This window comes from Cydia strobilella, chromosome 6, assembly GCF_947568885.1.
Source record: "Cydia strobilella chromosome 6, ilCydStro3.1, whole genome shotgun sequence".
Taxonomy (NCBI): domain Eukaryota; kingdom Metazoa; phylum Arthropoda; class Insecta; order Lepidoptera; family Tortricidae; genus Cydia; species Cydia strobilella.
Genome location: NC_086046.1, coordinates 13876628 through 13892518, shown reverse-complemented (window position 1 = coordinate 13892518; position 15891 = coordinate 13876628). Strand labels below are relative to the sequence as shown.

At 37.0% G+C, this 15891-nt stretch overlaps 1 protein-coding gene across 1 annotated transcript in view; it reads left to right on the top strand.

Annotated features, from left to right (window-relative positions):
- Positions 1 to 11267: 11267 nt before the first annotated feature.
- Positions 11268 to 15891, top strand: part of LOC134742459 (BMP-binding endothelial regulator protein) — a 95928-nt gene continuing 91304 nt past the window's right edge. The window contains exon 1 of the mRNA XM_063675634.1: positions 11268 to 11640. The gene's annotated coding sequence lies outside the window, so the exon portion shown is untranslated. The remainder of the gene's footprint in view (positions 11641 to 15891) is intronic.

Below are 15891 nucleotides of genomic sequence, written 5' to 3'. Positions count from 1 at the left end.
AAGCGAAAGAAACATGTTGAAGAGAAAGAAACCGTGTTGTTTTTTGCCATATCTAGACTATATTACTGTCATTACAAATATTACTTTTGAATGAAAACTTTTGTAGTACTTACTCATAATGTCAATAGGAAAATATTGTAGCTAACAGTTCTCCCGTCCATGGCAGCTGCCCGCCCGAAGAGGCTGCGCGGCTGGGGCGCCGCGTCGCCGCCAGCTACTGCGCCAACCATAGCAACAGCAAGACCATGTACGAACTTATTCCATTATAGACCTTGTGCTCGCGCAACAAAGTATATGTTCCAACTACTTTTGAAATGCGCTTACGATGAATGTTATGCTAAACGCAGCAGAGCTCAGAGCCACCGTCATTCACAAGTACTCGTGAATGAATCAGAGCGCCCACGCGATTACAGTAAAACAAAAGCGTGCAATATGGTGCCAGTAATGGCAACTAGGAAAAAATAAATTGTATAAAATATAAGTTGCGTTGGTGATTGGAAGGGTTATTTATGTTTCAGGATGTGAGATAAAGATCTTATAGAGTGCGTTAGTCGTTAAAGTTAAATGCACTATTTATGGAGATCCAAATTAAATTATGTAAAATCAAAACCGTTACCGGAGGACTAGGTACTTAGAAGGTGACTTTAGAGGAAAAAAAATACATCGCATTCAACGAGATTCCATCCCGTGATGGGCTGAAATATTGATTCTTTAATTGAACATAAAGATTATGTACCTATATTTAATTAAAATTTTAAATATAAATGCATTACAGAGCATTGGCACAAAAATAACTATCTAACTGTTTAGTCTACCATTAATAAAAATAGGCACGAGTATGAATAAAAAATGCCTTAAGTAGGTATTACGAATTGGTAAAATTCCAATTCACTATCGTACAGTGTACTGTTTGCTCCGTTATACCTACACATCACATCACACAATAATAGCAAATGATAAAAACATAAATTTTATATTGATTATCAGGTATTTGGATTCATTAGCCATTTCGATCACGACGCGAGCGGACTATCGAAGCAATGCACCTAGGCCGCCGATGTGATAAAATATTCTGGAGCAGTAAGAATTAATATCGGCAAATTGATCAGCTATAAGTAATTGATGCAATTAGAGGGCAGTTACGCCGCTGGGCCGCGAGCGTCACAAGTGTCGCGGACTGACACGTCGCCGCCATCCGGTTCACCGCCACACGCGAAATGAATATATTATAGGGCTAAAGTAAAAACCAATACTTTGCTAATTGTTTTGCGTTAAACAATCGCGATCAAAGAGCGCGCGAATCAATGTAGTCCAGTTGGCATGACAATGGACTAACAGTATTTATTCTATGCCATCTATTAAGAAGTTTCTTAAAAAGAATGAATACAACACATGTGTGTTATACAAAAATATGTATGTTTTATGTATTTATGTAATTTCCATAATTCTTATTCGTTACAGTACCACTTTTGGTGCAAAAATCACTTTAAAAAACAAGTCAAGTGCGAGTCGGACTCGCGCACGAAGTGTTCCTTACCATTACGCAAAAAACGGCAAAAAATCGTGTTTGTTGTATGCCCCACTTAAATATTTATTTGATTCTATTTTTAGTATTTGTTGTTATAGCTGCAATAGAAATACATCATCTGTAAAAATTGTACGAGAAAAAAACCTGCCAAGTGCGTGTCAGAACAACGTGGTGCGAGGGCGCTTGACGGAGCCGAGGGCGCTGTGCAATAGGGAATATTACGTGAACTCTGCGCAGGGGGCGCCACGCGCCACTACCACAATCTGAGGGTCTATCGCGAAACAAGAAAATCGAAGTTTCGGTTATAACATCTCTGTCACTCTTGCATATTCGAGCGATAAAGAGGCAGATAGCGAAATTTCGGATTCGCGTTTCCCGGTACGAGCGGGCTGGTGCTGCACTCTGGTGGCAGAACATTGCAGTAATACCCCCTATTGACCACATGAACTTACGTCGGGCTAAGCCCGACTCTTTTGATGTAAGGGCGCCCGGTATTGGAGTGCTGCTCACAGCGCACCTCATTCTTTCTCAATATGAAGGTGCCCGACTGTGATGGAGCGCCCACGTCGGGCTACTACGTCGGTCTACGCCCGAGTCTTTCAGTATGAAGGCGCCCGGCTCATAAAATACACCTACGTTCCAAATGTCGTTAAATTATGTCTTATAGACAGACGATCGCGACGAAACTATTATACAAGGGTTGCGTTTTTGCCATTTTGGCTACGGGACCCTAAAAATTGAGACAGGAATATTAAAATTCGGTGATATGTCGAATAAGAGACAAAAATTAGAAGATAAATAAATTAGGTTTTACATGAAAATGATCGTTAGTGACTGGAGTAAGATTGTGAATGGGAAAGGCATTTTAAGAAATAATGTCGCGAACGTTGAAGCAGCAATGGTACGTGAAAAACATGGTGCTTTTTATTTCGCTTTTCGACTCGTTTATTCCGTGTTACAGGTTTCATTGAAACATTTTCAACATTTCTCGGTAAACAGCTTTTTCCTGTGGTGATGTCGGTCGAGCATACTAAATATTACCTTAATTGGTTATTTAAGAGTACAAACATTAAGTCCCCGAGTAAGTACCTACTACAAATAAGAAATAAATGAATTGGTTAAATCCTAATTATCAAATACGATACGAGTATGTTGACTGAGTTTATTGGTTTAATTTTGAAATCTCTAGTAAATAAGTATGTAAACTTACTTCATACACTTTATACTTTGGCATGGGTACATTTCTATAACGGTATACCTACATGCAATAAGATTCTTGCCTACATGTTGGTAAATGTTTCTATAGTATAAAGTGCCTACAGTTTAATACATATCTATTTTATTTATTTGTGATCTAAATTGTTCTTAGGCCCCTTACTACTTATTCGTAATTATATACAAACACATTCGTGGGAGCTCGTGTACCGCCTCATATGTATACCTATGCCATTCATCTTACTTGGTGTTTGATTAGGTGATCTGTATGTATGCCGCGCTCACTAAACTGCTATATTCAAAATTTTGCAGGTATTCCATTGAGATTTGAGTCTTTAGTATTACGTCAAAGACATGTAACTCCGTATAAGATGAATACAGTCTAAGGAAAAAACGTGCCTCGGAAATCAAGAAAAAAATATTCTCTCGTAGATGGCGCCTGCACCTTTGGCCTATTCTCGGCTAGATGGCGTTGACGGTTTCGATGATGATTTAACAATTTTAACACATATCAGTGAAAGAATATGAGTCAAAATCATATAAAAATAATAAATACAAATAAAATATACATTTCTTGGTATTTTATACATTTTCATTTTTAGTTTTAATCGTGTGTCGATCAATAGTAATATACAGGATGTCCCAGAAGTACCACGTCACAGTGACACCGGAGGTAGGTGACAGTAACCCTCTATCCTATATATTCTCTTTGGTATAAGTACTTCGTAATAAGTATGTATGTAGCCTCATTATTTTCTTAACTCATTCCAAATATCTCTGTATGCGTGGGTAACCAGGTACATCCTAATTGTTAATTCATGTTTTTCATTTTCATAATTATTATCCTCCCATTTGGTGTGCTAAGCTCTCTCAGACGTGTCGGATATAAAAATCTTGCAGCATTCTAACAATAAGTCTTTAAATTAATTTTTAACAAGCAGAGACGTCTGCGATCGATGCTATTAAGCCACTTTTAAATAAAAAATAAAATAAAAAATAAATATTTAGTTCTATTGCTTGCCTTACGACCATTTTCATTCAAACATTTATTTCTAATGTGTTAAACTCCATTCTTGTACCAGTTGTACCTAACGTTAATTTACGTTCCCTTAAACTAATATAAGAAAATATTTTCTAAAGAGATACGTAATTTAATTTATAGTTAGCACGTTAAGAATTATGTTTTGCTACGGCATCCATCAATATGAGGGACGATCTGTCCAAGGGACAAAAACAATAGCTATAGAATTCCTGTTTACGCAACGGAATCCTATATAAGTATGTGCGCAGAAAATATTTTGCTTTCTAATTCCAATACAACTATGAGACTGTTAAATGGTAAAAAGCGTTGTTCTATTTCTTAGAACAGTGCCAAGCAAAAGTCGGCGAATTTAAGAGATTTATAAACATACGACGTGCAAATACGTTCTTAGGCGATCTCAGATTGATTGATTTGAGTCACAATTACAGTTTATTTAATAATTTATAAGCTGCTATATGGACGAGAAATGTCGTATTCAGAAGTCGGTCGTTAGTGACGTATTAGCAAACGTCCTTTGCGCAGCCCGCCGGGGCTGGCGCCGCGTCGCGTCGGCCACATTAGTACACGGGAAATTACATAGCTTGTTGAGATAACTATGAATATGATTATTTATTGTACACTTTAACAGATAATTGTAGGACGAGAAAAATCACGAAAGGTATTTCGACGCAATTGCAATAGTTCGTCATCCGAGCGCAGAGCGCCCTGTTTCACCGTAGTTATGGGCTTTGTTTTCCGCACTTAAGGCCGTAAGTGTTGGGCCATTACGTTTCACCATTTATTGCGAGGAAATTTGTCCTATGGCTCGTTATCTTACTGAACCTTACTTCCTTGCTTCGTTACATCATTAAATATGTTTAAGTAACCTTTGATTAATATGATGCAATAAATAATTTGCTCGATTATAAATTTTTATGCGATTTGATTTACCTCGTATCGCAGAGTGAATCGATTTGTACGATTATTTGTAATTGGTCTGAGTGATATATATTAATTGACGCAATCTATTGCCATTTCCATTTTCAGCCCAGGTAGATAAAAAAATAAAACCGCCCAAGTGTGAGTCGGACTCGCGCACGAAGGTTTCCGTACCATTACGCAAAAAACGGCAAAACAATCACGTTTGTTGTATGGAAGCCCCACTTAGATATTCGTCGTTGTTGTTATAGCGGCAACAGAAATACATCATCTGTGAAAATTTCAACTGTCTAGTTATCACGGTTCAGGAGATACAGCCTGGTGACAGACAGACAGGCGGACAGCGGAGTCTTAGTAATAGGGTCCCGTTTTTACCCTTTGGGTACGGAACCCTAAAAAGGTAGATGTCTAAATAAACAATACGATAGGGATATCGATTACAGTAATGTTAAAGCGTGCCTACGTTTATGGCCATGGCTGTATTAGTGTAAGCCGTTCGAAAACCGCAAATCGATGTACATGATGATTAGCTGTTTGGCACACGCATACTAAAAAAAATCCCTTAGGAGGGGAGTGCTGAAACATTATTTTTTTGTATGGAAAATTTTGTTTTGACCTCTAGTATGCGTGTGCCAAACGGCTAACCTGTACATCGATTTGCGGTTTTTCTTTGAAATTGGGGTCGAGCGGCTTCCACTATATTTAATGTGGCCCAGCGCAGCGAATAGATACTCGTAGGAACGTTGCTGGCTGCGTGCAGAATAGACCCGTCTGTTGCGCTAAAAGATAACAGCTGCAATTTATTTTATCACAATATCGGTGATTTATGGATAGGCACTTAATCGTCGCCGCACTCAGGTGGAAAATTGTAAAGAAGTAAATATATTCTGTGTCCAAGTATAGGTACGGTAAGTTAAAGGCAGTTTATAAAGTAATTTTATTGGATATAATTATATTATGGGTTTATTACAGGCGACGCCGCTTGGCACAATAGTTCCTTAGGTCAAACAAAGCCCGATTTTATTTTCTTGTTTCCTAGCGTGTAGAGTTAGAATTAGAATTTGTTTTGACATTTTTATGCGCAGGTAAGTTTTATAAGCAGGTAGGTTTTATAAGTAATTAAATATTGTAAGGTTAGTTTTGATTACTTTGCATGTATTTTTCCTATTCATTATCTGTATTCCTAGCATGTAAGTAAGTGAATTGGTTTTAAACTGTAAACTTGCATTGTTTTCAATATAAATAAGTCGAAATCTGATTTAGCCCGGTAGCCAAGTGATCGTGCCGTGACTACCCCCCTCTTGGGGCAGAAGGTTGGCTCCCCAGGTCCAATCTGTACTATATTTCTGTCTGCTCTTAGCAACTAGGGCAACTTATACAGGGTGTCCTTAGCCATTGGACAAAACCGAAATGTACATACGCATTAGGGTATTTAGAACCAGTAGTATCATAACAACAAGTGTAGCGGTTACGAAGAAATTAACAAATTACGATTTTTTTACTTTAGAGCAGTCTGTACGTGTTAGTAGCTCCTAAGGTAATAAATAGTATGAAACCTTCTTCGACCTTTTTGATTGTCTTTTTTGTTTATGACACTAATAAGATTCTGACTTTTGACAAATGTCATCTTTGCCGCACATATTCGAACAAATTGTCAAAAGCACTGCCAATGATTAATACAGTATGTTTCTTTTTATTGTCGATTGTTGGAAATAACTTTTGTTTGAAAATTTATTTTTTTGTCTTGTTCTAATTAAAAAAAATATTTACGTTAGAGTATTCCTGAGAAGTAACCCTACGTGGGATTTCAGGGTTTGTCCAATGGCTAAGGTCACCTTGTATGTCATTTTCGTATAATTTAGGGAAGATGAATTCATTTTTGTTCGTACTCGCATATTAGGGCGAGCGAGATGTATATACTTAAATAAGTTACGCAGACGTGATCCAATTTTCTTTGACGCAGACGTTAGCGAATATGTCAGTTTGACACTGCTTTCCTTACCTTCGAAGGCATGTTTAGATCCGAGGATAGTGGACGACCGCTTCTGCTTCTCCATAACAATACAAACGTAGTCATCATTTTCCTCTAGTGATATTAACCTTATGGAAAATATTTTTAAGCGATTCGATGACCACACCACATACACCACATTTATGCCCCTTTGTTTTTTTTTCTATTTTTTAATATTTAAATCAGTAGCTTTTAAAAAATGCACGGAACCCTTAAAAAAACGAAAAAAAACTTTTTTTAAATTTCAAAACCTCAAAACATATCAAAACTAGTAATAGTGACGTACCTACGCGCTGTCGCTGGCGCCGCGTTAACAAAGATAATAATGCCGCGAATGATCTATCTCGCGTATAACTATTTATATCGGTGGCCAGTTATTATGGGGCCATTATCACTTTAGTATAGTTAATCACACCGATCGATAATGTCAGATAATGATCTGCGTCTTACAAGGTATCAGCACAAGTGATTGCTTGACCGCAACTCGAGGATCTTAAATAAATCATAGATTAATCTAATAACCTAATTGATTTTATCTACTGTTGAGTTTAGAAAAAAAGTGGCGCAAGTTTATGTTATAGGTACCACCAATTAACCTTTATCTTATTTTGAAATATTTAATTTACAGACCGATAAAACTAAACAGCACTCACTGGACCAGACTTGTTGACAGATCGTATTGAATGGAATTTAGTGTCCAGGAACAAACTCATCATTTTTTTTATTGTAGCTTATCCACTTCTACAACTGAGTCAAAAACTTTCAGGTTTGGCAGGACATGCTAAAGAAATACGAGTTAGAAAAATATCACGCTCCGTTGGGTCGGAGTTTGCAGGCTGTAGTTTAACCTTTAGCAGTGTATTGATAAACCACCAGCTATTTATATTGGCACTAACTAGGCGCCTTGTCGTATGTTTTACATGCCAGGCTACTGATGTTATTCATAATTGCAGTTATTTCTCGTTTGCCGGCGTTGTACCTATAATTTGTTCGTTTGAGCGCCCTGTATGGACATTGATTGGATCTGAATCAGGCAGCCGACTCATGCGAACTTGTTAACTTCATCATCAGGATAAAAACGTAGAAGTCATTATTTTATTCCGTGTAAACAAGTCTTAATCATGCATAGTTTTTGCCTTAGGAGTTTAATAAATAACTACTAGTGGGCATAAGTTATAGAGTAAATATGTAGTTATTGGCACCCATTATTTGTTAAGTTAGAATTAGAACGTGTCAATCAGGGTGATGCTGTTGGTAATAAATATAGTTACTTACACGGTGGCTAAAAAATAAGTGCATTCCCGTTGCCAGGGAGGTTTTGGGATTATACTGAGTAACTTTTACTATGGGACCAACCACGAAATCGCGAAAAAAAAATAACCGTCCCATAGAAAATGGACCAGCCAAAATGAAAATGAAAATGAAAAGACGTTTATAGAGGGTACAGTTGTAAAGGTTGGAGTCAGTAAGTATAAAATACCTGTGACAGAAGACCCCGTATGTATGAAAACCGAAATGTATGAAACAACCAAATTTCTTTTCGCGATTTCAGGGTTGGTCCCATAGTAAAATACTTCTTAGGTTATCCTTTCCTTGAATCAATCACATGTTATCTTATTGGATTTTATGAAATCTTACGACATATTTGTATTTCCTTGTCTGTAATATCGATATTTGTTATGAAAAAAATATACGGTCGAATTGATAACCTTTTTTGAAGTCGGTTAAACAAATAAATAATAACTTCTAACTCTTTCAAGAGACTCCTTAAACTACACTTTTTAGTTTTTATATCCTTGATACTTTTTAGGGTTCCGGACCTCAAAAGGAAAAAAATCTGAACCCTTATAGGATCACTCGTGCGTCTGTCTGTCTGTCTGTCTGTCACAGCCTATTTTCTCCAAAAATACTGGACCAATTAACTTGAAATTTGGTACACATATGTAAGTTTGTAACCCGAAGATGGACATGTAACGTAAACAAATGAATTTTAAACACGTGGGCCACTTTTGGGGGGTAAATGAGAAAATAAAAAAATGTGGTTTTTCAAACTACATCGTGTTACATATCAAATGAAAGAGCTGATTTTGAGAATCTCAAATATATTTTTTGTAATTTTAAAATAATTGGTTTAGAAGTTATTTAAGAAAAAAATAGCCACAAAATGACACCCCCCCCCTTTATCTCCGAAACTACTAAGTCTAAAATTAAAAAAATACACAAAACAGTTCTTTACCTATAGACAAAGATAGATATAACTCCGTAATAGATGGATACAGTCTAAGGAAAAAACGTGCCTCGAAAATCACGAAAATTTGATTCTCGATCAGATGGCGCCACTAGTTTTGGCCTACACTCGTATAGAGGGCGTTGACTGTTTCTTTTGTTATTTATAATTTTAACGCATACCAGTGAAAGAACATGGGTCAAAATCATATAAAATTAATTATTGCAAATAAAAAAATCATTTATCCATATTTAAATACATTTTGTCGTATTTTTATAAATATTTATTTTTAGTTTTAAAGTGTGTCGACAGATGGCAGTGAATTTACTGGGGTTACAAAATTTACTATGACAGTACCGCTCTAGTATAAGTTACTCTATGCTATAGATGACAGAAAAACCTATTAGAAATCTGCAGTCAAGCGTGAGTCGGACTTAATTACTTACTTTTTGATCCTAAAGGTTTGGTTTTTAAAGACATTTCACTCACGTTTCACATAAAAAATACATTGTTAAAAATTGTGTAATGTACGGAACCCTTGGAACGCGAGTCCGACTCGCATTTGGCCGGTTTTTCTGCTTACTCTTTCTTTATGGCTGGCACTGATGCATTATTTTTGGATATAAATTTATGTATGTGTAATTTATGTGTGTGTGGTATTTTGATGGATTACTTTTATTGCATTTACGACACCTACTGACACTTGTACCCACAGAACTATATCAAGATATAGTTCTGTGCTTGTAACTAAATTTATTAATTTTCCACTACCTAAAATTTATTAGATTATTTTAAACCGGGTCACTCACGTATTGTTAAGTCGAATAGCTCGACATGTTTCGGTCCAATTTACGAGGACCGTCTTCACGGAGACACGACACGTCTTCACTGGTCGAGGGCGCGGCGTGTACCTAAAATTTGCCTGGAAGAGAAGCGATAAGACCGCCTGTTGTTTACCTCTACCTACTTGTGTTGCTATTTTATTTTTGTATTATTTTCTTCTATTGAGGTGTGAAATAAAAAGTATTTGTATTGTATTGTGTTTTTTTCATTGTTACATAAGGTTCGTATCGTTTGGGTCCGCTACTGCTGTACTTACTTTATGTGTGTAGAATTGGCGAAATTTTTATCACAATTAACTCTAGGTACACGCAATAAAAAATACAAACCGAATCTAAACAATTTCCTCGATGACAGTAAGATAAGTACCTACTTAAGGTTTTTAAGCAGTTTTAATTAAATGGTAATGAGGGTATTTAGTGCCACTGAAGAGGCACTACATTTCAAGTAGCACATACCAGGTTTAGTAGGTTAGCTTATACATCCCGTCCCTTTGGCAGTATATCAGTGACTAAACTCCTTGTTATGCCAGTAATAAGGTCAGATCTAACTACATTCACATAGTAAGTATAGGACTATGACAATATGTATCTGTTTGTACCTAAATGTTTAAACATCTAACGGTTACCTAAGCTAAGGGCATATCATATAATATTTGGTTAGGTCAGGCGCAATTCGGGAAATGAATGAGAGATTCACTAGATATGAAATAGTAAAGATATGTGACGTGCCACGAGTAAAGGTTCCTTATGCCGGTTGGCGCTTACGCTATTATTAACGCCGCTCCAATTAGGCCAATTAGCCGCCATAAGGTACCTTCTGCCGTGGAATGTCACATATCTTTACTATTTCATATCTAGTGAACCTCTAATTCATTTCCCGAACCGCGCCGAAAGTAACATGTAAGATCGGAGTGATAGTGTTATCATAATCACTCATATAAAGAATTTCAAAATATGGCAGTTGTGATTTGAGTTTCATTAAATAATATTTTTACCAACATTGCCTATATTAAGTACAGTGACCTTAAGAGTGTGATGTGACCCACCGCAGTCCTTTGCTGACTGTACACACGAAAATTATTGATTGGATAGTAAAAAATAAGAAGGTACATAGAGTTAGACCCAGATAAGTCTGCAACGATTTTGATAGCACACGCAGTACAAGTGTTATTTTAAACATCAAACTTCTATAAAATTATGACGTACCTATAAATAACACTTGCACTGCGTGTGCTGTCAAAATCGTTGCAGACTTGGGCTAACTCTATTTCTTAATATTGCGTACTTTTAAGCTTTGGTAATTTACGCGAAGTTGGATGGAGTTTAGGTTAAACGAAAGGAAATAATATATCCATAGATTTTCAGTTAGCAGATGAAAGTTCTTACAACATTCATGTGAGGAGACGACAGGTCTGTTGGTAGTACCGTTCCTGTCATTCAACTCTCGCCAGCGATACCCTCGGGTCGCTGGAGCGATAGCAGGCCGGAGCAGGGTGGCGGGAGGCTCTCGGAACTGGTCGCACGCGCGGGGCAGAGTCGCGCCGGCCGCCAGTCGCGGCACCGGCCATGGTCTGCCACTCAGTGCACGGGCCGCCTCGCCGCCGCAAGCCTGTGTGGCCCTCTGTGCGATCCATCCCGCTGACCTCACGTATCCCTACGCACGAACGAACACTATAACAAAACTTTTTGAGAAGAAAATTGCAACTTACGATTTAACATCCGACACGTGACACACGCCTGTTTACATTTTATGTGATATTTTATGTTATTATATTACTTAACTGCATTTTCAATAGTGGTTCGAGAGTGAAGTTAATATACTGAACGGTACTGGAAAACCACGACCTGAATTTAAAGGTAACGTCATTTTTCATTACATCTTAAGTTAAGCTTATTTGTGTTTATGCATGCTTTTAATTGGGCACTTAGCCACACTTAGCGTCGCCTATTGAAGTGAGGAAAAGTTTATGCAAAGAAATATTTATTTTAATTAGTTAAAGGGTACGCATGTTTAGAAAGTTAGTTATACTTCAGAAATAGTTACATTTTCTCTCACATGTAAGTAACATTAACAACACAAGGTTCTGGTCTAGGATCTAGCCCTTATACTGATTGGCTGGTGCTGGTACAGGACAAAATGTCAAAGTACAAGTAAAGCCTACTTTAATCTTATTTTATACCTCGCACGTACTTGTATGACATCTCGTAATGTTGTGAGCAGTTGTTTATTATTTGTTTGAAACCAATCAAGTTTTTTTATTGCCGCTATTTCTACGGTACTCATACACATCTCCGACCTCCCCTTTTAAAATGTTAAGCAGCGTCCTCCAAGAAGGAAAATATGTAGGTAGTAGATTTGTTGATAATATGGTATATTAAGGAAAGCGCAGGTCACCGCGTGTACCATGCGAGGCTAACTGTTGTTTAGTTTACCATGTACTTCTCAACGGCATTCGCGGGATTCCTAAGCTGATACGTAGGTACGTACGAGTAAGTACATGACCATATGACCACATACCTAATTAATGTGTCTATTATTGTTTGTAGCATACCAGCATTTACATAAGTGAAGAAAAAATAAAACCTATAAAATTAACCAAGTGTGACAAGTGTCTAAAACTTAAACTGGTATAGTATAGGTAGTACTGACATAGTTATTAACGTTTCGACTTTACCATTAGTCCTAATCTCATTTATTTCATGTAGGTATCTTCATGTGTTATGAATATTAACAGCGATTGACAACCGAAATCCAATATACGTAGCTAATAAGTAATAAGTTTTTGGCAAAAATGTCATTTTTAGTACATACATACAAGCAATACAAGCTTAAAAGCATACAAGCTTTTATCGCTGACTGTACTTTTCTTTCCACAGGCAACTAATACCCATCGAGACAATTCTATAAACCCCAAACACAGTTAAGTTGCGTTGTTGTATCACAGTTCCTATGGTCACCTCCAGTCTCGATCATCAGATCAGCTTGATGGTACCATAATATTGCATTGTCACCCGACTTACATATGTATGCAAATTTTCATCTTCATCGAAAACCGGAAAGTGGGTCAAATTTAACTTGCAAGATTTGACCCTTACAAACATACATACCTACATACATTGCAACTATTGCAAGTTAAAAAAAAACCGGCCAAATGCGAGTCGGACTCGCGCACGAAGGGTTCCGTACCATTACGGATAAAACAGCAAAAAAATCACGTTTGTTGTATGGGAGCCCCATTTAAATATTTATATTATTCTGTTTTTAGTATTTGTTGTTATAGCGGCAACAGAAATACATCATCTGTGAAAATTTCAACTGTCTAGCTATCACGGTTCATGAGATACAGCCTGGTGACAGACAGACAGACGGACAGACGGACAGCGGAGTCTTAGTAATAGGGTCCCGTTTTTACCCTTTGGGTACGGAACCCTAAAAAGCTTGTAAAATAGAGCATTGCACCTCAGAATATCTCTCCTAATCTAATAGGCTTTTCAATCGACTTCAATTTCATAAAAGGAAGACGTTCTGTATTCGGTTGTGGCTGTTTTTTTAAAAGTGTGTTCACCGATTACTCCGAGACACGTGGTAATTAGAATAATTCTTTTTGTGTTCGAAAGGAACTACCTCCAAGGTGGTCCCACATTAATCTGGTGCTGTTCTGATGATGGAATCCATGAGGAATTGAGGGAACTCCTCAATTTTTAAAGGCACATGTATGGTGATTTGGGTGTTTTCTTAAGCATCTCGAGCATTTTTTCTCGAAAACCTCCAATTTGATAAAGTAGATCTGATGATGATGATTGTTTTGATGATAATGATGATGATATTTTTAAATGTAGGATGTTCAGCGATTACTCCGAGACCCGTGGTCCGATTTAAGTAATTCTATTTTTGTTTGAAGGAACTACCTCCAAAGTGGTTCCACATTAATCTGGTACTATTCTGTTGATGGGATTCATGAGGAATTAAAGGAACTCCTCAATTTTTAAGAGCACATGCATTTATGGTGATTTCAGTGTTTTATTAAGCAACTCAAGCATTTCCTCTTGAAAACCACCAATTTAATTGAGTGGACCTGATGATGATGATTTTTGATATGTAAATTACCTACTCCTCCACCCGTAGTCCGTTTTGAGTAATTCTATTTTGTGTTTGAAAGAAGTTACCTTCAAAGTGTTCCCATAAAATTATTGTTTCTGATCTGATGATGGAATCCATGAGGAATTGAGGGAACTCCTCAATTTTTAAAGGCACGAGTATCATGATGTTGGTGTTTTCTAAAGTAACTCAAGCATTTCCTCCCGCAAACCACCAATTTAAGGTTACTGATGATGAAGACCACGGGGATATGTATACCTAACTTATATTTTTGGTTTTACGAGTCAGGGTTTGAGAGGTTAGGGGGTTGAGGGGATGGTGAGTTGATGGATCGAGGACTGAGGGATTGGGAGTTGAGGGATCGGGACCCTAACCGGTTAGGAGATAAGGGGTTTGGAGATGTGGGGTCGGGGAATGGCGGTTGAAGGGTTGGTGGTTTAGGGTCGAGCGGTTCAGTGGTCAGGGGTTGTGTGCTGTGAGGTTGAGTGATCGGGGGGTTGAGGGATTGGGTCAGTGGCGGGGCGGAGGATGGATACCGGATAGTAACCGAATATCCGGTGCATCTCTACTATGGACAGTTCGAAAATTAGTAAATTTTGATTTAAAAAAAACAGCGGCAAACTCATTGGATTTATACTAATGTACCTACCGACAAACAAGGTACGGTCTGCGCTAAGGTGGTGCGACAGTGTGTTCTTAGGTACCTACAGAAAGTATGTTCATTGCTGTCATGTAAGGCAATCCAACGTAAGTACATATAGCGACATTCTTATCGAATCACACCAAAATAATTTATTCTAGGCGAAATAATGTAGGTATGTAATTTTCCGTTGAGTGACGAAAATCGTATACTTTTTGGTAACTTAGTGGAATTTTTATAGGATATACGGTGAAATAAAACTATGAAAACGGATTTTATTAGTTTTATTTCATGAGTAACTATCGCGGTAACCGAAGACAATATTACATACGGTGAAATAACGCTTATATTGTACGGAACAGAAACTATCTATCTACCAAATTTCATCTAAATCTGACAAAAAAAACTCGACAACAAAAACAAATCGGCCCCTAAAATTAACATAACAGTAACACTCATTTTAATTTGTGGGTAATATATCTCACAAATAAGGAATACCTTACTTTCCAGATAATCACATTACTTAGTCATAAATGATTGGAACCCGTGAAAAATGGCTACCTTTTAAATAGGGGCACAAAACCAATAAAGAATGTTACCTTAAAATATGACGTTATTATTGTACTGTAGGGTCTACGAAAACCTAATTCGCAGATGCACAAGGCACATTCACGAGCGTTAAATTTATATACTATGTGATATTACAATACAACCATTAAATTATAATACGAACAGTTATTTTAAACTTTTAATAAAGGTAATGTTTGCATATTAAAGTAAATATTTCTGCGTCTTAAAAATATACCTAACAGAGGTTGCTTCATCGTAATACCGGACAGTATTTAATCAAACATACTTAAGTGCGAAGTGCGTAACAGTAATGAAAACTACGGATTGCGTTGCGGTAATCGAGGGGATACGAGTTCATTTGAAAGCCGTGTTTAACAGTTGTAACCATATTCTGGTTCTTGCATCTACGCAACGGATTTTTTTTTTCAATCCCAATTGGTATCTATATCTACGAGTATTTTAAACTCCTATACATTTTAGTAAGGCAGGTAACCCCGACGGCTTGTAGCTAAATGAGACCATACGGATGAAAAAGCCTACCGGGCAGACAATACCTACCTAGTAAGTATATTTAATGTCACAGTTTTTGACAAGATAAGACCATACCATAGGTTGCATTTCCCATGAATAAAATTATAACTATACTTAATTAATTACCTACACGGTAATTGAATGAACCAAATAAATATTAACTAATTTTATTGGTAATTTAGATATAACCTATTTAGAACATACGTTACAATGCCAATAGGTACTTTAAACTTCTTTCAGTAATTAATATTTTGGCACTACTAAAATA